Source organism: Myotis daubentonii, chromosome 14 (assembly GCF_963259705.1).
Source record: "Myotis daubentonii chromosome 14, mMyoDau2.1, whole genome shotgun sequence".
NCBI classification, from domain to species: domain Eukaryota; kingdom Metazoa; phylum Chordata; class Mammalia; order Chiroptera; family Vespertilionidae; genus Myotis; species Myotis daubentonii.
This window is the reverse complement of record NC_081853.1, coordinates 9,444,184-9,466,020: the sequence shown is the minus strand read 5'-3', so window position 1 is coordinate 9,466,020 and position 21,837 is coordinate 9,444,184. Positions and strand designations below refer to the sequence as shown.

At 41.1% G+C, this 21,837-nt stretch overlaps 2 protein-coding genes and 1 long non-coding RNA gene across 12 annotated transcripts in view; all 3 read left to right on the top strand.

Moving 5' to 3' along the window:
* SYNPR (synaptoporin) overlaps positions 1-12,031 on the top strand; it is a 564,283-nt gene extending 552,252 nt beyond the window's left edge. Inside the window, exon 7 of the transcript XR_009448487.1 lies at positions 12,022-12,031. The gene's annotated coding sequence lies outside the window, so the exon portion shown is untranslated. The remainder of the gene's footprint in view (positions 1-12,021) is intronic.
* The window catches only part of ATXN7 (ataxin 7), a 164,242-nt gene that overhangs the window by 76,798 nt on the left and 65,607 nt on the right, over positions 1-21,837 (top strand). The window lies entirely within an intron of this gene.
* LOC132215233 (uncharacterized) lies at positions 14,922-20,629 on the top strand. The gene is made up of 2 exons (XR_009448488.1): positions 14,922-17,620; positions 17,829-20,629. It is a non-coding gene; the product is annotated as an uncharacterized LOC132215233 (long non-coding RNA).

The following is a 21,837-nucleotide window of genomic DNA, read 5'->3' as shown; positions in this document are numbered from 1 at the left end:
ATAATTTAAAAACCAAACCATCCTGATAGATTACTAAAGTTGGTAAGCCCGAGTATCATCAAATGCCAGGTAAATCTTTGCAGAAATTTCACAAAGACCCATTTTTTTCCTCATCAGTAATTTGAAAATAAAAATAGCACCTTAAATACAGGATTCTGGTAGATGGCATTTAAGAATTATGAAGACGTGTCCAATCCTGATAGCTATATGGTTTGCATTCCCATTTTATTTAAGTGGGAAAATGCTTTTTAAAAATATTTGAAAACTTGAAAAACTAAGCATCATAGCCAATACCTGGTAGTGAGTAATAGTAATAATAGCTCTCGTTATTGAGTACTTCCTATGTGTCAGGCACAGCATTAAGAACTTGACATGGATTGCCTCACTTAGTCCTTATACAATACTGTGAAGCAGTTTCTTATAGCATCCCCATTTTAAAGATGAGAAACTGAGGCTAACTTGCCCCAAATCACACAGTTTATAAGTGGCAAAACTGGAATTTCTGGTTTGGATGATACCAAAGCCGTTCCCTGGTTTGTCCAATTATTGACAGCTAATTTCTGCTTGTTGAGCTGCCATTTATTAGGGGACACGTGGAATAGGCTTTGATATACTGACAAACAAGTATCGATGCACAGTCCAGAGAGCAGTTTAAACTCAAGTACATTGCTCCATTGGTGTTTTAGGGAATAGCAGTAGCAGTGAAGTTCTAATGGGGAAAGGGGAGGAGTTGTCTGACGACTTTAGACTTAAAATCCTGGGACAGGGAGGTGTGTGTGTGTGTGTGTGTGTGTGTGTGTGTGTGTGTGTATGTGTGTGAGAGAGAGACGGGGGGGGGGGGGGGGGAAGAGAGAATATGAGAATGAGAATGAATATTAGGCCATATAGGGATTCATTTAAAATCCATAGTGAGTATAATTTGTAGAATGCCTGGTGGAGAAATACTTAACTCTCAGAAAGTAAATCCTCATAGCTTGTTGGCTGAAACTTAGAAATTTCTGAAGTGTAACAGGGAAGTGACATGTATGCTAACCTTTTAGGACAGTGTCTTCAGCTGAGAAGGTAAACATAGCTAATATAACCTTTTATAACAATGCCTGATATGTAAGCCAAGATTATCCGGGAGTCTTCCTTTTGAAAATTGAAGTCACTAATATTTACTATTTCATTCACTAAACCACGTTTTGGTTGATATTAAGTAGCGAAATGGATTGATCTGACTTCTCATTCTTTTTCTCCTATCTTTGCTTGTTTTGTGGTGGTGCTTTCCAGAAGGGAAATAGGTTAAAACAACAAAACTTTCCACCAGATATTTTTCTTTGCTTTGGTCATGTTGCATTACTGTGGTCTTGCCTACGTGTGACAGGACTGGCACAAGGCAAATGGGAATTTGCTTGAAGGCCAGGCCAGCTTGCTCTGTCTGGCCACGAAAGCCCCTCCCAGCATCCTGTCTCTGCTCTGCACACAGTGGCTTCACACTGCATGTTAGTGAAGCAGCTGACAAGCAGTGGAGAATGATTGAGAGGCTCCCCTTCCATCCAGAGGAGCTGGGAATTACCTGCTCAGTAGCCTTTGGCAGGAATCTAGGGTTTTAAAATGTTATGACTAAATTGGACATAATCTGGGGGGTTTTTTTGTGGGTGTTTTTTGTTTTTGTTTTTAAACAGGAAAAATAGATCTTAATGTATATTTTAATGTTTTTTTCAAGCAGTGCTGATTCCTTTGAGAAGTCAGAGTTTAATGCTTGATTTTGGTGAAATTTACAAGCCCCTCTTCAGAGACATTTTTTTCATTTTAAAAGATAACAAGTTTTTATTTCCAAATCCCCAGGAAATTTTAAGTGCTGTCAGTTTTATGAAAAGGTAATTAGGGAGTAAGCAGGGAATATGTCTTGCAAGTGGTTGGTTTGGCATCATCACTCAAGTTCCTATTCACCTGATGAAAATATCCTATATAATAAAAGGCTAATATGCAAATCGACTGAATGGTGGAATGACCTGTCACTATGATGCACACTGACCACCAGGGGGCAGATGCTTGATGCAGGAGCTGCCCCCTGGTGGTCAATGTGCTCCCACAAGGAGAACGCCGCTCAGCCAGATGCTTTGCTCAAAGCTGGTGAGTGCAGCTGCAGTGGCGACAGCGCTAAGGTTATCCGACTGCCAGCTTAGGCCCATAGGGAGCGGCCTAAGTCATCAGTCGGACATCCCCCAAGGGCTCCTGGACTGTGAGAGGGCACCAGGCCTCTGGTCTTGTAATAAGATCTCTGTATGTGCAGCCCCATCCGTAGCTTTCCCTGGAAGGCCTGGTCCATCATTCTTGTATGTATCTGGGCACTGTGAAATAAAGAGAAGAGCCACAGTGAAAGAACACACACCTGATCTTTTTCAAATCCCACAGTTTAAGATTTGGAGAGGGTTCTAGTTTTAAAACACTGGCTAGGTGTTGCTTGTGTGGAGACATAGGAAGAGCCTGCTTGTGTGTTGATTTTGTTAAATATAGTTATTGAATATCAAATGGGCATGGGAGAGTACGCACTGCTGTTTCAGAGAACTGCTAAATTAAAGTGCAGCACAGAGGGGTCTAGAAGAAGCTGGCCCTTAAAGCTGCCATCAGTGGCATGTATACTAGAAGTTCTAACATTGTTTCCACTGATAATCTTGTTGTTACTTACTTGTAAGCATCTCCTGAGAAAAGGTGGAGGGAAAAAAAGCATGAAGCTTAATTACTCAAAATTGTAACTTAACTCTTATAAAGGTTTTGTGAGCAGTAGCTGTGGGTACCCCATGCTTATAGGGCGTCTGGCCTTCACTAGGGTGTCAGGAAGGAAGAGCCCCTGAAGACCAGAGAGGCAGGGCGCTCATGACTTTCTCTTGCTGTGAGGGACTGGCCCAGTGTCCCCTTTTCCTTACAGCCTTTTGCCTTCTCTTCAGAAAGAACATACATCATTTTTAAAAATATATGTTATTTCAGAGAGGGGAGAGAGGGAGAGAGACTGAAACATCAATGGTGAGAATCATTGACTGGCTGCCTCCTACATGCCCCCGACTGGGGATCAAATCTGCAACCTGGGCATGTGCCCTGACCTGGTTCATAGATCAACTCTGAACCGCCGAGCAGAAGGTTCGTTCATTCATATTCTCTCTCTCTCTCTCTCTCTCTCTCTCTCTCTCTCTCTCATTTTCAATACTCTTGGTTGTATTTCTTCTGGTTTAGGAGATCTCCTTTTACACCCACACCCTCTTTATATTGCCCCTACCTCTCTAACGTTTTCTTCAGGAAAAGAGTTCATATTAAATCCTCTCTTCTAATGTCCCCCATCTCATGTCTTGATATGGGCGATGGATATGACTGATTAACCTGTGTCAAAGGGGAGAAAAGCCTTAAGTACAGAAATGGAAGTAGACACATGAATTAATGTGTGTGCTTTGAAATCAGGGCTTCTCATAGATACATGCAAAATATTGTCTTATTTGCGTAAGTACAGTTTAGAAAACTGAGAAGGGGGAGGGAATATACTTCACAAAAATATTCAAAGGCCTTTGTAACCCAGTAGTGTTCAGCACTAGCAATAAAAAAACCTGAAGTCTTTTTATAGATCATAGCAAGTCTCTGTTATTATTTTATTTGTAGTTAAAGCAGGGTTTTGTTCAGTTTCTCATATTGTTTAATTAGTGCTTTCACAGAAATATTTTCTGTAGTTTTCATTAGTAACATGCAGCACTAAGGGTTAATAGTCATAAGTGGACCAGCTGAGATGACCATTTTTTGTTTTAGTGATACCTTGTGGACTTGCATTCTTTCAGATAGACAGATAAGAAGTTCAATCCTACCTGAAGTGTTATGAGAAGTTTTGTGACTGAAACTATTTATAAATCAAGGACAAATGAGGGACAGACTGGGTGATCTTTCTGATACTCACATCCAAAAGTATTTATTATTGCTTAAACGACTTGCTTCACTGATTTCACTGATTTCCATTGCCCTTAGGGTAAAGCTGAAACTACTTAATGTGGCTGACGGACAAGGTTCTGTTTGCCCAAGGCCACCATGGCCCCTGAGCTCTTCTCTTCAGGTTATGTGCTCTTCCCATGCAGGGAAGTGGCCCCTTTCCTCAGACACCTTGCTCCTCCTCCCCTGCTCCCTTTTTTGCACTAACTTGCTACCCCATCAGAAAGAAAGCTAACCCTCATCTCTTAGGTGCAGACTTGCACATTAGTTCTTCAGGCAGCTTTCCTGGGCCTCTGGTCCAGCTTCATGTCTAACGCATGCTTTTTGTGTTCAGCCAGACATCTTCGCATGCCACAGTGTACAGCTCAGCTTAAGTTTTTTAAATAATCGTATTTAATATTGTGAATATGACCTTGGTTGTTTAAACTCGACCCCTGTGAATATTTAGGCCACTGGTGCTTTGTTGCTTCACCAACAGTGCTGCAGTTAAAGTAATTTTACAAGCTTCTTACCACTAGTGAAATTTTGGTCCTTTTTTATTTGATAAGTCAACAGACAAATGGAGGGTATATTGAGTAGGTAACACCCAAGTGCCCTCCAGAAACACTTTGCAAGTGTTGGAGGTCCACTTAGGTGACAAAGTATGTTGATGGCTGGCCTTTTTCTTGAAGTCTGTCTCTCCTTAAGGAACTGGCAGGATCCAATTTCCCCCCCTGAGTTTGGGGCTATTGAAATTTCAGGCTTCTGTTCTGTAGAAACTTAGATCCCTGTGATTTGAAAATGCAGTCTGATCTTCAAAGTGTTATTGTTAGGGTGGGCTCCAGTCAAGACGGTGGCTGGTGGCTTAGGTAAATGAGGGACTTGCGGCCTCCCCTAACCACATCAAAATTACAACTAAGATACAAAACAACCGTCATTCAGAACCACCTGAAATCTGAGAGGAAGACCTACAACTAGGGAAATAAAGAAGAAGCACATTGAGACTGGTAGGAGGGGCAGAGATGTGGGGTGGAATCGTGGAACCAGCTGGTCCCACACTCACATGTGGAGATTTTAAATCAGGAGGGATATCTTAGCTTGTGGAGGTTTCCTTGAGGAGTCAGGAGTTCCATCCCCACACCAGGCCCCTAAGCCTCGGGTTCCAAAGCCTGAAAAAGAAGTCCCCATAACTTCTGGCTATAAAACCAACAGGGGTGGTGGCTGAGTGACACAGAGGCTGCTATAGTCCTAGGCAGCTCCTCTTAAAAGGCCGTGTATGGACTTACTCCAACTCCCTCCCTCTGAGTTCCAGTACTGGGGCAGCAGCTTGAAGGGAACCTAGGGCATTTGGAAGGAACTAACTTGCCTGGAATCAGGGTGAGAGCTGGAGGGGCAGCTTTCTTCCAGACGGAAGTGCTGGCAGAGGCCATTGTTCCTTTGCTGAGCCCTTCCTGCCACAGAGCCAGCAGGTGGGGCACCATATCTGAATCTCCATCAACCTGGCTCACACTTTTTGCCCTGCCCTGGTGATTCCCTGAGACTAATGCCCCTCCAACCTAGGATGTTTGCTCTTTAATCCACACAGAATCTGGGATACAATTTTTTGCCACTTTATTGTTGATTTTTTAAAAAATATATGTTTTTATTTCAGAGAGCAAGGGAGAGGGAGAGCGAGATAGAAACATCAACGATGAGAGAGAATCACTGATTGGCTGTCTCCTGCATGCCCCCCATTGGGGACTGAGTCTGCAACCTGGGGCATGTGCCCTTGACCAGAATCGAACTCAGGACCCTTCAGTCCATAGGCCGATGCTCTATCCACTGAGCCAAACCAGATAGGGTTATTGTTGATTTTTCTCATCTACTCTGCAAGCCCTGCCCTCCACAGTCTCAAACAACAGCAAAAGCTGTTTTCCACTTCCCTGGAAAAAGTCCACATTGAGTGAACTGTACACCTCATAACAGGATTTGGGGTTGAATAAGGAACAGAATGTTTAGTGACTGTAGTTTCAGCTACTTTTCTTTTACAAAAAGAGGAAATATAATTTCCCTGAGTAATCTCCCTTGACCTCTCTCTTGATAAAATGATGTTCTTTATTGGGTATTGAAATAAACTTGTGCAAAGTAGTTTGTTAACTACCCTTTCTGGGGAGGGGTAATGGTTCTGCTGAAGGGATAATAAACTTGATGCTTCACAGGTATGTATTGGAGGGCGTGACTAATTGATTTTTTTAATTTTTTTTAGTATTTATTTTAAGATAGAATCCTCATTTTAAAAAAAATAGCTAATTGGAAGTTAGAAGTTGGATGGGTGATTCATTCATCAGTTTTGTACTAGAAGAGCTGTTGATGTCTATCCTTATTTTCAGAACTATCAGTTGCCTTTGCTGCTAATGGCCAGCCTTACATTGGTACTGAGAGGTCAAAAACTAATTTATCCAGGATCTGGGAAAGTGAAACCACACCCTGTGTCCTGTCCTTTCATTCCTGCCTACTCAGAGGCTATGATTGAGTCTGGCCTCTGGCACACCGTGTGTCGAATTTTCACCACTTCTGGGAAGAGAATTATCAGAGAGAAAGAATTGCCTGGTTCTTGGGAGCAGGGATGTTTTAGTTTATGCTTATAGAAACCATTCTTTGATCAATGGATAGAGAAATCAGACAGTCATCCTTCTCTTACACTTCTCTCCAAAGCTGAAGATGGGTTGGGGAGGCACTGTGAAAGAGAGAGCCTGTGTGAGGCTGGAAGGGAAAGCTTTTGGCTGGGAACTGAGGGAGGGGGGTGAATTGAAGAGTGCTATGTGCTGGTGACTCCGTTTTTAAATACTTCCTATCTGGGTCCCTATAATCACATCCAGAGTTTACAGGAGCAGAGCAGCATCAGGTTTCCTGAGTTATATAATTCCTGCTCCACTACTTCCCTAGCCTCAGTTTCCTCACAAATGGGCATGTATTAGAATAGCATTTCCTCCATAGGCCCTTTTGTGGGTGCTTTAATTAAGTCAGGGTTTCTCAACCTGTCTTACTGACATTTGGGGCCAGCTAATTCCTTATTGTGGGAGAATCTGTGTGTTACAGGATTTTTAGCAAGATCTCTGGCCTCTTTCACTAGATGCCAGTTAGTACTACCCCCTCCAGCTGTTGCAACCAAAGAGCATCTCCAATCATTGTCAGTGTTGAGGTGGTGGGGGGGCTGTGTGCACAATTGCCCCCAGAGTTGCGAACCATTCCTTTTATATATGTAAAGCCCTTCGCTCAGTGCTTGGCCTATAGGATAGGTCTTCAGGGTTTGCATAGGAGGTGCTTGGTAAATGTCGGAGTGAATGAGTGATGGTGGTGTTGCTGGTGTTATCCTGTTGAGAAGTGCTCGTTCTTCCCCTGCTGAGATTCTGTGCAGCTGCCGTAACTAACGTCCTAAGAGTAGCTACTGAGAAAGGCAGCCCCACTGCATCCAGACTCCACTGATGTTGCACAGCGGCACCTACACAGCAGTTATTACTATCTTTAATTCCAGAATGCCTGTTTTTCTCTGGTTTTAGGATGGATTATAAAGTTGAAGGGCGCATTATTGTATTCTTTTTTTTTTAATTGCTTAAAGTATTACAAAGGGTATTACATATGTGTCCATTTTATCCCCCCATTATTGTATTCTTTCCCAGAGGCTGATATTGACACACATTTGATGGCAGCTTTGAAATTAAAGAGTGTAGTATTTCTGTGCATGTTTGGGTTTTGTAAATGGGTTGGAAGCTCAGAGCCTCAAATGTACCATTATAACTGGACAATCAATGGGTCTGTGCTGCCTGTCACTACTTGAGCCAGTTAAGCAAGACAGATTTGAATCATATATGAGCCTTTATTCCAATACTGCCGGCACTGTGGGAGAGCAGCAGGTCATCCACAAAAAAATCTGCTCTTCACCTCCCCATAAACCAGCTGCTTATATTGGGTAGGAGGACAAAGGTTATATGGGGAAGTAGGCAATGCAAAGGGCTGAGGATCTTCAAAGGGCTAGTGATGTGCAAAAGGCTGGGGGTCTTCAAAGGGCTGGTGATTCTGGTTTCTGCAACAGCTGTTAATTTTTCCATGATAATAGGCAGCTCCTGATGGAGAGGATGGGTTGCATTTCCTGGTGAGCCCCCAGGTCCCTCCTGCAACTCTCAGCCAGGTTAGAATGTGCTTTCTTTAATCAGAACAAAACAATCATGGTTAACAGAGCATAATTAATATTTCTTACAATTATAGCTGGTCCCCAATATTCTATTTCTGCCCCTGTCACCATCTCGAACGTTTAAACAGCCTGTACTTTCCAATGTTCTGTTATGATACCCTTTAAATGCCTTTTGCATGGTTTTAGACCTCCATATAGCTCAGGACAAAAAACAGTGCAGTCTCTCACATGATGTCAGTACCAACAGTGGTTTTGTTTTGTTTTTTTTTTCCAGGAGTCCCTATTTTTGCTCTGTCAGCAGTGCTTCAGTGGTTACTTACTGTTTCACTGCATTTTGGTCATTATAAAGATGAGTATACAGTACAAACTAGTTTTCTAACACTGGTGACAAGAAATATACCTCTCAAAGTTTTACCTAAGGGTTATCTCATAAGTGGTTGATAACTTGTGCAAATTATACTATGCACTGGCACAAAAGAGAACAAAAATAGTGTGGCTAATTTCACCAGTTATCCTATATAATAATCCTATATAATAAAAGGCCAATATGCAAATTGACTGAACAGCAGAATGACCTGTTGCCATGATGTGCACTGACCACCAGGGGGCAGACACTCAGTGCAGGCGCTGCCCCCTGGTGGTCAGTGTGCTCCCACAGGGGAGCACTGCTCAGCCAAAAGCTGGGCTCACCGCTGGCAAGTGCAGCAGCGGTGGCAGGAGCCTCTCCTGCCTCTGTGGCAGCGCTAAGGATGTCTGACTGATGGCTTAGGCCCACTCACTGCAGGGGTGGGCCTAAGCCATCAGTCAGACATCCCCAAGGGCTCCCAGACTGTGAGAGGGCGCAGGCCAGGCTGAGGGACACCCCGCCCCCCCCCCCAGTGCACTGGGCCTCTAGTTTAATGTATAATATTACCCTGAAATGTGCTTTGAAATGGGAGGTGTGAATTGTCTAAGACAGTGGTCGTCAAACTCATTAGTCAACAGAGCCAAATATCAACAGTACAATGATTGAAATTTCTTTTGAGAGCCAAGTATTTTAAACTTAAACTGTATAGGTAGGTACATTGTTATTAACTTAATTAGGGTATTCCTAAGGCTTAGGAAGAGCCACACTCAAGGGGCCAAAGAGCCGCATGTGGCTCGCGAGCTGCAGTTTGCCAACCACAGGTCTAAGATACAAGTTCCACTGCTATATCTTCATCCTGAAAGATTGTTTTGAACACAGTAAAACACACAAGTAATTATGGAATATTGAGTCCTTTTCCTTTATTTGGTTTTAGTTCCCTCAGGTATCACAAAGTGTAAGCATCTCGTTATCCTGTGATTCTGGTATTTAATTGCATGGATTTTTTCATACAACAAGGCCCCTAAACACAAGCCAGCTATTTCATCTGGTTGAAACAGCCATCTGTTCTAACATCAGTGACACACTGGCTGCAAGAGTTACTGGTTGGGTGGACTCCATGTACTAATGTCTGAGAAATTTTCAAGGGTAGTTTCAGCTGACTTTAGAAATTAACCAACCCAACCCTCTTACACTGGAACTAGATAGATGAAAATCAGGCCCGCAGAAGCTACAGCGTCGTTGTGTATTAGATGGGCTTAAACTGATCAACAGACTTTTGTTTTCCTTTGAAGTGCTAGAAATATACCCTCAGAGACTGAGTTTCAAAGGTGATGTCTAATTAGGAATTTTGGGATTTGTGGTGCTGAGTATAGTATCCCAGTAAATCGCCTGTTTGACTTTCACATATGGTTTTGTGTAGGAAAGTAAGGGATTGCCTGTGATAGGTTCAATCTAGGTAAATATTTGTTGATGGATTAACCTCAGATCTAACATAATGAAAGAGACAAAGGTCTATCCTGGGATAAAGCTGGATTTTCTTCATCTGTGATTCTACTCAATCCATACTTTTTGCCTTTGACTAATTGGTCACTTTTTCAGTCTGCCCCTTTCCTTCCTGATTGAATATTCATGTTGTAGCGAAGAATGGAAACTATCATCTTCTAATGACCTTAATCTGATTTGCAAGTGTTCTACAACTGAAACCCATTGAAAGAAAGGCACTAGGCCCCAGGATAAGAAATCTCAAGGAGAGTGGAAATGTTCCCACTTCAGTCTAGTGTAATTATTTTTGCTGTTCAGTTGTGTAGGCAGGCTGCCAGGAGGTAGGGGCACAAATTAATTAACCAACTGTTTGCAGAGATATGGCCATGTCATCGCTGATCAGCATAGACGTAAATCAGACAGTGTGCCGGCTGTTTTCTGTAACAAGGGCGGACAGAAATATGTTAACTATAAAGTAAAATAGACGAAAGGCTTAGTTGGGGAGAAAGCATAGTTTCTGTTAGTTTCCATTTATTAGCATGTAAACTTCTTTTTCCCTATTGTCTTGAGTAATTCCTGATATGTTGATTGGGGGGAGAAAGTGTGCATTGTCATGTTAGTCTTTTAAAAATATAGCCGAAACCGGTTTGGCTCAGTGGATAGAGCGTCGGCCTGCGGACTGGAGGGTCTCAGGTTCGATTCCGGTCAAGGGCATGTGCCTGGGTTGCGGGCATATCCCCAGTGGGAGATGTGCAGGAGGCAGCTGATCGATGTTTCTCTCTCATCGATGTTTCTAACTCTCTATCTCTCTCCCTTCCTCTCTGTAAAAAAATCAATAAAATATATTAAAAAAATAAATAAATAAAAATAAAAATATAGTTCAATGCTTTGTACCTCAGTTGGGCATATTTAGATCCTACTCTCACCCACTAAAATAATTGCCAATATAAATTTTTATACACCAAAATTTGGATAATTTGGATTTATTATGCCTATGGTGAATTTTAAGTAGTATTATGTATAAAGTAATGTATGTGAATAGTTTTGCCCGGACAAAAATCTTAAACACTTTTCACAATGTAAGAAGCTGTTTCAATTCTGTAAGGAATCTTTGTATTTCTTGTTTACCCTTCTGCAGAGGTGACACTACTAGGACCCTTAGTAAATGCTTATTAGAGAAAGGAATGAAGCTCTGTGACCAATGACATGACATTACATGCTGGCTAGGAACTAGAATCTGGAATCAGCTAGATTTAACCTTTAACCCCTGCCCCACCTCTTGCTGGCTCTGTGATCTTGGGCCAGTTATGGTACTTAATCTTTCCACGCCCATTTCCTTATTTGTAAACTTGGACTAATAATAGTACCTATACCACAGGGTTGTTGTAAGGATTACATAATGTAAAGCATGTGAAGTACTTAGCACATTGGTCCAGTAAGTTTTCAATAAACATTTGACAAGGTGGCTGTTGTTATTACATTGTATTTTAGACACTTGCTCGGCCTTTAACTTTAGAAGCAATAAAAACACACACACACACAAAAACAACTGGAGAGAAATGGGTGTTGAACTTGAGGCATCGTTCTGAACTGGGGCACACAGGCTGCTGCTGTCTGCCAGCCCATTTATGCATGTGGTTGTGGTAAGTGAGCTTTGAGTACCTTGTGCAGGTATGTTGACCTCTTTCCCCGGGAAGGACAAGGAGTGAAACTGAAAAGTCTGAGGAAGTAAAACTGAGATAAGAGAATGGGTAAAACTTTCTTGTGAAAGTATTGCCCATTAGGTCTTCCAGTTATTGAAACAGAAATGAGCAAATGAGCTAACAGTCAAAACAAACCTGAAATACTTTCCTTCCCAGTGGTAATAAACTATACCTAATCTGTTTAAACAGAAAAGGCGGTTGTAACATTAAGAGAGATTAGGAGTAGAATTAATTAACCAGCAGTCAACAGTCCTCTTTCCTCCGTTAGTGTTGCCTTACAAGCCTGTCCCTCCCCAACCTAAAAAAAGCACCTGTACAAGTTAGCTTCGTGCATGAAGCAAAGCCTAACCAAAATGATTACAGAACTAAAAAAGTACGAATCAGAGAAGTTGGTATTAAGACCAAAAAAGATTCACACCCCAGGGACCTGTTCTGGCCTATCATTCCCACCTATCTCCCAGATCTGCCTGAGTCTGCCAGCACAGAGGCACTGGAGTGTTTATGGAGCGAGGGGAGGCATGAGCGACTGACTGATCCGAGTTGTTCTCACGGCGTCAGTGAGAACATCACTGACATGTGTGGATGAGTGCAACAGAATCTTTTTAGACATGGGAAAGATGTATCTTTATTTTTATTGTAACTCCTCTCTAAGAAAAGCTGTGTTTGGGGAAAGCTTTAATTCACTTGAGTGTAAACAATGAGTAGTTTCAGACATTTTATGCATGGTTCTCATTATTCTTGGAACTGCATTTTTAATTCCTGGGTGACATTGAATTATTGACACTTAGCGTATATGCCTTGTCTATTTTTTGTGGTGTTTTTTGTTTTTTCATATGGAGGAAATAATGTTGTAGGACTTAATTTATAAAGCATTTCTCTAAAATTAGGGAAGAGTCTAAAGTGATGGCTTCCTTGGTATCCTCTTAGAAATCTAGAGGCACCTAGATTTCAAATGTCCCTGTGCATGTTCCTCATTCTCAGAGATTGATGCTGCGCATCCATACTGTTATGCAGGATGGGAAACTGGCATCATTCTCTGCACCACTCTTGTGTCCAGGCCATTACCAAGCTATGCCAACAGTTCCTCCTGAATATCTCTGAATTTTTTCTCTGCTGTCTCACAGCCGTCTTCAAGTCCCAGCTACTCCAGGTCTCTGACCTGTACTACTGCAAGTAGCAACTGACTGGCCTTGTCCAGTTCTGTTTTTAAACCATGAATCTCCCTTCCCCACTCTGCAGTCTGAGCAATGTTGAAAATAATAATAATAAACAATCTGATATTAGTCTCCATTAAAATACTTCCAGTAAGCACTTCCAAATGGCAGAGTAAGAACCTCCAAAAATCTTCTCTATAAAAGCAATGAAAACGCTGGCAGGAATTGTCAAAATTAACTTTTTCAGAATTCTGAAAATTAAAGGCTTACAGGAGCTGTTTAGCATTTATACAAGAAAGTCGGCTGAATCTTTATAAATACAGCAATCTCTGTGGTGTTTTAAGTCTTCCCTATTTCAACTGCCCCCTCCCCATCCCAGCTCCACAGTTACTTTTAAAAACCAACAGCCTCACAACTGAGGTAGCTGCAAAGCAAAAAACAAACAAACAAAAAGCAGCAGCCTAGAAGCCACCAGAGGGGACAGAATGGGTTTGGAGCTCCCCACACAGCCCTGCCCCCAGAGGACTATCACTGTTTGAACTGTCTGGTAGCTCCCTAGAAAGCCCCATTCTCAGAATTTGTTTTTATTTGAGCTGGCTCAGAGTTCACTCTGTTCTCTATCCCTACGTTTGTAAAAAAAGAAAGAAAAATTAGCAATTGAACATTGAAGTTGTCTGAGGTAGTGATACCAGCTGGGGCTAATAAGAGGCTAACCAAACACTAAGTAGGAAACACTGGGGAATGAAGTTTCAAGTGAAAGTTTTCAAGACTTCCAACATATTCCTGACGATCTAGAAAACCACACACAGGGCTGTGCACATGCACAGGACTGACCTGAAAAAGCCCTTAATTGCTCACCTCTAGCTGACCTTGCGGCTCTACGCGTGCAGGAAGGATATGCTAAAGAAGAGTTGTAAACTGCTTGCTAGAGCACTGGAAGCAAATTCCAACATAAACACAGAGCACCTTAGCAAAGGCTGGGAGACTTACTGGCTCAAGATATTTAAGAAAATCCCTGTGCAATAATTAGCTAACCAAGCAGAGACCTGATTTAACCAAATACAACAAAGAGCACAGACTTTACACATTTACCAATAACTAAGCAAACAAAAAGGATAGGTAGATCTGATTTTCAGAGTTGGCACATTGTATTATTTATATTGTCCAGTTTTCAACAAAAATTATAGGACAGGCAAAGAAACAGTAAATATGGCCCCAAATTCAAGGGAAAAAAGCATGCGATGGAAAGAACCAAAAAAAGAAAAAAAAGAAAAGCATATGATAAAGCCATGTCCAAGCAAATTTACATACTGTTGAAATTAAGTTGGTTTTATTTAAACTACACTGTTTGAAGTTAAGATGTTAATTGTAATCCCCAGGACAACCACTAGGAAGGTAACTTAGGCGGGGAGATTGTAAAAAAAAAAAAAAAAAAAGGTGAATTTAAAAGGTATACTAGAATATATCAGTTTAACACAAAATGAGACAGTGATAGAGGAACAAAACCAAAAAAAGACATAAAAAAGAAAAAAAGCAACATCACAGACATAATTCTACCATATCAGTAATTAACATTAAATGTAGATAGTCTAAACCAGGGGTGGGCAAACTTTTTGACTCGAGGGCCACAATGGGTTCTTAAACTGGGCCGGAGGGCCGGAACAAAAGCATGGATGGAGTGTTTGTGTGAACTAATATAAATTCAAAGTAAACATCATTACATAAAAGGGTACGGTCTTTTTTTTTTTTTTTTTTTTTTTTTTTTTTTAGTTTTATTCATTTCAAACGGGTAGATCCGGCCCGCGGGCCGTAGTTTGCCCATGGCTGGTCTAAACACTAATCAGCAAGCAAAAAATAGCAGAATGAAGAAAGATTTTGATCCAAAAATAAGAGATAAACTTCAGATTCAAAGTCAGAAGCATTTTAAAGGTTAATGGAAAAGATATACCATACAAATAGTCATCAAAAGAGAGCTAATCTGGCTATACAAATATCAGACAAAGTAGACTTTTTGAAAAAAAACTTGTCATTAGAGCTATAGGAGGACATTTTAAAATCATGAATGAGTCTTTATCAGGAAGAAGTAACAATTATAAAGATACATGCACCTAACCCAGTAGTTGGCAAACCGCGGCTCTTTGGCCCTGTGGCATGGGCCATGAAGTCTCAATCGCACTGTGCGTGTGCACCCGCATGTGGTATTTTGTGGAAGAGTCACACTCAAGGGGCCAGTTTGCTGACCACTGACCTAACCTAACAACAAAACTTTAAAATATATGAAGCAAAAAAGTGACCCTGAAAGGAAAAATGGACAATTCAACAATAGTAGGAGGAGACTTCAATAACAGATAACAAAAGCCAAGTAGAAGATCAAGAAGAATGTAGAATAACTGAAAATAACAAACGATCTAGACCAGTGGTTCTCAACCTTCTTAATGCCGCGACCCTTTAATACAGTTCCTCATGTTGTGGTGACCCCCAACCATAAAATTATTTTCGTTGCTACTTCATAACTGTAATGTTGCTACTGTTATGAATCGTAATGTAAATATCTGATATGCAGGATGTATTTTCATTGTTACAGATTGAACATAATTAAAGCATAGTGATTAATCACAAAAACAATATGTAATTATATATGTGTTTTCCGATGGTCTTAGGCGACCCCTGTGAAAGGGTTGTTGGACCCAAAGGGGTCACGACCCACAGGTTGAGAACCACTGATCTAGACCTAACCAACAACAGCAGAAGAAACATTCTGCTCAAGTGAACTTGGAATATTCTCCAGGATCATATGTTAGGGCATAGTAAAATAAGCCTCAATAAATGTAAAAGGACTGAAATTATACAAGTCCATATAAGTCCTTTAACCACAATGGAATAAAATTAAAAACTAACAACGGGATATTTGGGAAATTCCCAAACATATGGAAATTAAACAACATATACCTAAATAAACAGTGGGTCAAAGAAGAAATCACAAGAGAAATTAGAGAATACTTTGAAATTAATGAAAATAAAACACAGCATACCAAAACTTGTACACTAAAGCAGTACTTAAGAGAAAACTTATTACTGTTAACAGCTATCTTAAAAATTAAGAATGATCTCCAATCAGTAACCTTCCACCTTAAGAAACTTGAAAAAGGAGAGCAAATTAAACACAAAGCAAGCAGAGGGAGAAAATGATAAACATTTGAGTGGAAATAAACTGGAGAATAGCAAACAATAGAGAAAATTAATGGAATCAAAAGTTAGTGCTTTGACAAGATCAGAGTACTTTGATGTTGATAAAATTGACAAACCTTCCACTGGATTTTACCATATTACTCATATTACTAGTCAGGAATTAAATAGATTAAATTACTACCAACCTTACAGAAATAGAAAGGGTTATAATAGAAATACTGTGAAGAATTGTATGCCAACAGGTTGGATAACCTAGATGAAATGGACAGATTCCTAGAAAGACACTGTTACTGATTTCTAATTTGATTATGTTGTGGTCAAAGAACATACTTGGTATGATTGCAGTTCTTTTAAATTTCTTGAGGTTTGTTTTCTGGCTCAAGATGTGGTCTTTAAAAAGCTCACCTTTTAAAAACAAAGATTAGTCCGTAGGCAGTGCCATTCCATAGTTAATGCTGTCTTAGTTGTATAAGAGCCATGTGGATATTCTGCATGTAAGATACCTGGCAGATGTGCTGTTGCTGTGTTCACTGTCTTTTGATCAAAAGAAGGCATGGTATTAGCTGTTGTGCGATTAATAACCACAACAATAATGGTGTTAATAAAGTTGACACTACTCTTTATTGAACTCTTATATACACTCTGCTTACTGTGTTTAGACAGAGCAAAGATTTTATTTGAATTATGTCATTCAATCCAACAGTCTGCTGAGATAACAGCCATTGTTTTCACCATTTTTAAAAATATATATTTTATTGATTTTTTACAGAGAGGAAGGGAGAGGGATAGAGAGTTAGAAACATCAATGAGAGAGAAACACTGATCAGCTGCCTCCTGCACACTCCCTACTGGGGATGTGCCCGCAACCAAGGTACATGCCCTTGACCGGAATCGAACCTGGGACCCTTGAGTTCGCAGGCCGACGCTCTATCCACTGAACCAAACCGGTTAGGGCTTCACCATTTTTTAAATGCAGAAACAGGATGTCTAGAAGTTAGAAGTTAAGTATCTTGCTTGTGGTTAGAATACCAGTGAAGTGATAAACTCTCTTACAGTCCACATTTTACCATAGTCTCCAAGCATAGCTGAATGGTAGTGATGCAGATAAGTGAATTCAGTAAAGATCTTGGCAGGCACTTTGAGATTTAGGACTTGGTTTCTGATGTGAAAGGTCACCATGTGACAGTATTTGGAGTATACATGAGACAGCCTGTCACACGTGTTGCCACATTGGTCACCTTTGTAGCCCTGCCTGCCTTCCCTAAGCATGGTTCCCTAGGATTTTGATATTTGCCTCCTCTGTTGTATCCCAGGTGTTTAGCTCAGTCAGTTTCAGGACAAGCAGTGACAGCAGTAGAAAGTTGTTGATTGGCCATTTTTGTCCCTGGTTTGTTTAATCATTTAACATCTTGCAGAGGATATGAACTTGGTTGAAGTGTGTGTGGAGGGTGGCAATAAAATTCTGTTTTATCCTTTTCCAGTTGAGGTGTTAAAGCTCATTAACAGCAACTTAAAACTTTTTATATCATCGATATTACTTTTGATTACCCAGAATTGAAAGTTTCTGTTTTGAATAAAGCCCAATTTCATGCAGACCAGCCCTCCAGGCCTATCAGGTTACTACTTAGAAGTCTTTCAGACACCAGTGGGGCTGAGACAGGGGTCCTCAAACTATGGCCCGCGGGCCACATGCAAATACAAATATTGTATTTGTTCCCGTTTTGTTTTTTTACTTCAAAATAAGATATGTGCAGTGTGCATAGGAATTTGTTCATAGTTTTTTTTTAAACTATAGTCCGGCCCTCCAACGGTCTGAGGGACAGTGAACTGGCCCCCTGTTTAAAAAGTTTGAGGACCCCTGGAGAGATGCAGAGGAACTTTCCCAACGTCACCCTCCTAGGAAGCGATGGCATTGGGATTTGACCCCAGTCTGATCCAGAGGCCTTTCTAACATTATTTTCTTGAGAAACTACTGTGTGCCAGGCACTGTGCTATTATGCAGACTGGCACTTGCCCTCAATGAGGGAGATAGCCAAAACACAAGTAATAACTGAGTTAGAGAGAGTATTGTCTGGAGAGAGAGGGTCCTGCTATAAATTGGGTTGTCGGGGAAGGTCTTTCTGATGGAAAGTAAGCTGAGACCTGGAGCCAGCCAGGTGAAGCATTCTGTACAGAGGGAACAGAATTAGCAAAGGCCCAGGGGTGGGAAAGTGATTGGCATGTTGGTGTAATTGTCAAGATTAGAATTCTGGAGTAGAAAGTATGCAGAGAGCTGTGTCTTAAGGTTGTAGAGGCCAGGCAGGGCCTTCTAAGCATTGGTTCTCATTCTGACTACATTGGAGAACCATTAAGGGGGTTAATCACACCACGTGACATTTAAAAGCATCACTGGTTGTGGGAGAAGGGGGCACGTATTGGAGTAGGTGGAGGGAAGCACAGCCACTATTTATATCTAAGACCAGAGAGGACAGTGATGGGGAAAATGATAAAAAATGGCTCACATTTACAAAGTAATTTCCACTGTTCTAAGAACTTCACATATATTCTTAGTCCTCCCAGTAACCTGGGAGGGAAGCACTATTACTTTACCCATTTGTAGAGGAGGAAAGTGAGGTTAAAGCTAATAAGTGGCAGGGATGTGAACACAGCCATCTGGCTCCACAGGCTGTGTCTTTAACTAGGCTCTGTTGTCTTAGCAAACTAAGTTCTTCATCTGTGTCTCCCGCCACCCTCGTGTCCACATTAGCAGCAATGAGGAAGGAAGCCCCATCTTTGGCTTCCTCACTCTGCTTTACACCCTCCCCCCCCCCCCCCCCCCATCCAGGGTTTCCTGAGCATGTTTGCAGGATCCTGCAGAGCATGTCTTTCGCATTCTGACCTTTGCATTAGCCCCTACCTAAGTGGATCCACACTCTTGCCAGAGTGACCTTTTGTATCAGATGGCTTCCTTGCTTAAAATCTTGGCTTCTCCTGGCTTGAAGGGTAGAACTTAAACTCTGAAGCATGGGCCTGACCCTCTGTAGGGAGAGCGCCAGTAACCCTCCTCTGTACTCCCTGCCTTTCATTGCTTAAGCAGCGGTTCTCAACCTGTGGGTAGCGACCCCTTTGGCGGTCGAACAACCCTTTCACAGGGTCGCCTAAGACCATCCTGCATATCAGATATTTACATTATGATTCATAACAGTAGCAACATTACAGTTATGAAGTAGCAACGAAAATAATTTTATGGTTGGGTCACAGCATGAGGAACTGTATTTAAAGGACCAGAAGGTTGAGAACCACTGGAAAGGGAGGAGTGTGTAGTCAGCAATAGGAGAATGACACTACTTGAGAGTTAAACTCACATTGTAAAATAGTTGCTATTTGGTGTACAGCAGGTATTCAAGTACTTCAATGGCATTTTATTATAACATTGATAGAATGCCCTAGGAACTTCACTTGTTTATATATTAGCCTGTGGTAAAGTTGGTTTCATTATAATTGTTTTGCCACAGTTCCAAGAAACTATCAACAAATGAGGACTTACAGTGTATATCAATCTCCCGTGACTTTAACTGCAGCAGACGTATTAGTGGGTGTGTATTTTGGAGTTTTTTTTGCTAATACGCTCAGCACTGAGTGCTTGCTGTTTAATAACACTATGAAATATAGATTCTATTAACTGTATTTTATAGATGAAGAGAATGAAGTTCAGAGAGGTTAAATAATTTAATCATGTTCACATAGGTAGTAAGAGGAAGGATAGGGCCTTGAATCCAAGTAGTCTGACTCCAGAATTGCCTGTAGTTACTACACTGCTTATACTAGCAAAAGAGAATTTGCCAATGTGCATATTTGAAAATCAGAAGCTGAAACACAAAATTTTTACCAGAAATTGCCTCCTAGAATGGGATCATGTATTCGGGGAAACATTCTCATCGTTGAACTTTTTTCTCACTGAGTGGCATACCCAATTTTAGTCGAAGACTGACTATCATTAAATGACATAAAGGCACAATTACCAGGTGCACTGGCTAATAATGCAAATTTTGTAATCAAAGAATACACGATAATTTCAAGAAAAACATCAAAAGTGCTTTATTCAAAGAAATGTCCATTGCTAGCTACACATTTCCCCCATCTTTCAGGTAATTTGTGGATACCATCCCAATAGAACTTTTCTTATTTTGAGGCAAACCATTTAGAAACCCAATTTTCCACTTCTTCGTACATTTTGAAGTGCTGCTCAGAGAGTGCATGTGCCATCAATCAGAACAAGTGGTAATCTGAAGGAGCAAGGTCTGGTGAATACAGCGGGTGGGTTAATACTTCCCAGGCAAGATCTTTTAATGTGTCTTTAACTGATTTTGAAGTCTGTGATGGTGCGTTATCATGAAGCAAAGTAACTTTGCCATGTCTTCTGGCACATTCTGGTCGTTTCACGATCAAAGCGTGGTTCAAATTGATTACTTGTTGTCGGTAGTGATCAGTATTAACGGTTTCACCTGGTTTTAGGAGCTCATAATACACCACACCTTCCTGATCCCACCAAATGCAGAGCATTGTCTTCTTTCCGAAGCGATTTGGCCTTGCAGTCAATGTTGATGGTTGACCTGGATCAACCCATGATTTTGTGTGTTTGGGATTCTCAAAATAAATCCACTTTTCATCGCCAGTCACAATTCGATGCAAAAAAGACTTTCGTGTCGCTGAAGCAACATTTTACTGATGATTTTTCGGTTTTCCATTTGTCTTTTATTCAGTTGATGTGGAAATAACAGATAACAAAACCCATTTTCCTTCCTTTAAAATCTTTCCCATTGCTTGTAAACGATCGGAAATTGTTTGCTGAGCAACATTTAATCTTTCTGCAAGTTGTTTTTGAGTTTGACACACATCTTCATCCAATAATGCTTGTAATTGTTGGTCTTCAAACTTTTTAGGTTGACCTGCACATTCTTTGTCTTTCACATTGAAATCACTTTTAAAGCGTGTAAACCAGCGTTCACAAGTATCTTGAAATGGAGCATGTTCACCATAAGCTTCCCGAAGTATCCGATAACTTTTTCTTTAAAATGAAGTAATGAATTAAAACTTCCCGCAAATGCTCTTTTTTGGCACGAAATTCGACATTTTTAAGCGTAAAAATATCTATGATGTTAACACCTTCAGCAAATTTGACATATAAAGTTTTGAAGCTTGTTGTCAATACAACAGAATAGCATACATATCAAATTGCATATATATCAACATGTGTGTAACTCCAGCTATTGAAAAAAATCCGCATTATTAATTGGTACACCTGGTATAACCTTGACTCATGATGGCACTACAGGGACTTAATCGAATACTTCAGTTATTATCCATCAAATAATATTTAACACTGCTGCTTTGTATCTGTCCAGTTAGGCACTGTCACTAGAGCAGAAAATAAGACAGCGGTGGAACTTAGTCTAGTGGGAGGATACTAAGGCTCACACAGCTAGATGGATACTTACAAACAGGAGATGTTGCCATGTGGACAGGTTAGGCCAGTGCTCTGAGAGTATGTGACAGGACCCTGCCTATCAGGTCTCCAGGGAAGTCACATTGAGGCTGATACTGAATGAAGTACTATCTGGAGGAAGTGAGTTCCAGGCAGAGGGAACAGCGAACAGGACCATATTATGTTCCAGGCCCAAAACCATGGCCAGAAGGGCCAGAAGCAGAGAACGAGTGGGGGGAGAGGCAGGTTCCAGCTGTCCAAGGCCTTGTGGGCTAGGTCAAGAAGAATCTTAGGGGTTTTTGCCCTGTTTGGTATGGCTCAGTTGGTTGAATGTCATCCTGTGCACCGAGAGGTCATCGGTTCCATTCTGGCCAGGGCACATGCCCAGGTTGTGGGCT